Raw genomic sequence first — 2,136 nt, 5'->3', positions numbered from 1 at the left:
TGGGTTTTGAGGCCTCGCCCCTACAATTTACGACATGGCGAGACGTAATCCGGCTGAGAAGCGGAACTTTTCAGAGGTGGAGATTGAAACCCTGATATCTCTGGTTCATTTGCACTAACGTGTGTACTATTTGGCAGCCTGAAAACTGGTATTAAAGGCTGTAGAAAGAATGCGGGATGAAAAGAGATCACTGATACGGTCAACAGTGTTGCCGTAGTAAATCGGAATCCAGCTGAAGTTTAGCCTATTTAATTTATACATCCTTGACACATTTTCTATAGTCCTAATAGTAATATACAGGCTTCTATTGCAATCTCATAGGCCTACATGTAGGTGTACCTATAATTAAATAAACACACGGTAGCGGAGTTTATGCAGTGTCTTTTATTTTACTCGTGTTCGTCGGAACGAGGCAACAGCTGAGGGAGAGCGCGTGTCCTCCGCCCCCCCGTGCTGGACCCTGTCTCCTGACAGCAGAAGGGCTGGAAAAACAGCCAAAATAACTTGGTCGATGGCAGAAATAAATCATTCACTTGAAAGAGAAACAAAAACCTGAAGAATAAATATAAATGTTGTGCATCGTCATGTTTCCTGTATTGAATATCATTGCCAAACATACCACTATAGGCTACCTTTTAAAAGTGAGGAATAATATCCTGTCTCCTTCATATAGCCCTCAGTTGGGGCTGTTCTGGACACTGCTCTCTGGGCATCGGGTCATCTGGCTCCATCGCTACATTTATGGCACCGTGTTTTCCTGTGCGATGTTGTGCAGAACCCCACAGGCTAAAACAATGTTGCAGACCGGCGCATAGAGGTCTTCTAAAAGAGCCAGATCTGCTATTGCTGATACGTGATCAACTGATGACTTCTCCTTCTCCTGTTAAACTGATTATATGCTGCACCGCAAATCCACACTGACTCGAAAACTTGCGTACACGAGTTCACACCAGACGTGAGATTTGATCGCAGCCTACGCTCACGTCCAAATTGATAAATGCCGAGCTTTGCGTAGGAATCGGCGTACGCCCGTCGTACGCCTGTTTTAGGTCGTACGCACGTTTCATAAATGAGGGCCAGTGTGTGTTATCTCAGTGAGGATTGTTCTGAGTGTCTGGCTGCACTGAGCCTGTTTTGAGACGTGTGTTAAGAGTTGTGTTGCTGTGAGTGAGTTTTGCAGGTGATGTGAACTGTTTAGTTCAGGTTACTGTTGGTAGTGCAGACTGTAGTTTGAGTTTTGCACATGTGGCTTCAGTTGTGCCCATTGTCGTTTTAGCAATCGGAAAAAACTGTAACTGATATCAGACTGCATGGTCCTCCCAGCAGATTTCTTCACGTTCATAACATAATTTGTGCTGTCTGAATAATTAACATGCACTTCTCTTATTTCATAACCATCTGTAAACAGGATTTAATTCTCCCACCCTCTCCCCTCACTGTTCTTCTTCCCTCATCAACATCACCTTTATCCTGCATCATCTCATCAGCATCTCATTATATTTATCTTGTTTCCTCCCTCTTGATTTTATATTTACTGTCACTCAACTCTTGGAAAGATCTTTGCTCCCGGGACTGAGATCTCATCAGACAGGCACACACATTGTGTGTGTGTGTGTGTGTGTGTGTGTGTGTGTGTGTGTGTGTGTGTGTGTGTGTGTGTGTGTGTGTGTGTGTGTGTAAATGCAACAGTGTTTTAGAGGGGAACAGAAGGTGATGTTCTGTGTTGTTTAACAGGAAATTAAAACATGAAGGAGAAAATTAATGAAGATGGACCATTTGAGAAAATGAGCGAGGAAGAAGGGGGAGAATGAGGATATTTGCTCCGTTGTTTTTTTAATACTATTTTATTCTTTTCTTGTTTATTATATTATATCCACAAGATCCAAAAGATTCACATATTGTGTTTGATTACAATTCCATACATTGAATTTTATTTTTTACTTTTGTGTAGCACTATCTAGTTTTTCTTGAGAAAAATGTTCTATAATGATCTAAGTAAAGTGTATTAATAATACACCTTCAGTGTGATTGTATAAACTGAAGGGCTACTTGGTCGGCTACTTTGTGCTACTTTATAGATCTTCTACATGAAAGCCTGATCCAGGAAACCCATTTCTTCTGCATTTTTCTATTTTT

The sequence above is a fragment of the Perca flavescens genome, chromosome 17, assembly GCF_004354835.1.
Source record: "Perca flavescens isolate YP-PL-M2 chromosome 17, PFLA_1.0, whole genome shotgun sequence".
Classification (NCBI taxonomy): domain Eukaryota; kingdom Metazoa; phylum Chordata; class Actinopteri; order Perciformes; family Percidae; genus Perca; species Perca flavescens.
Note: the sequence above shows the minus strand (reverse complement) of the source record.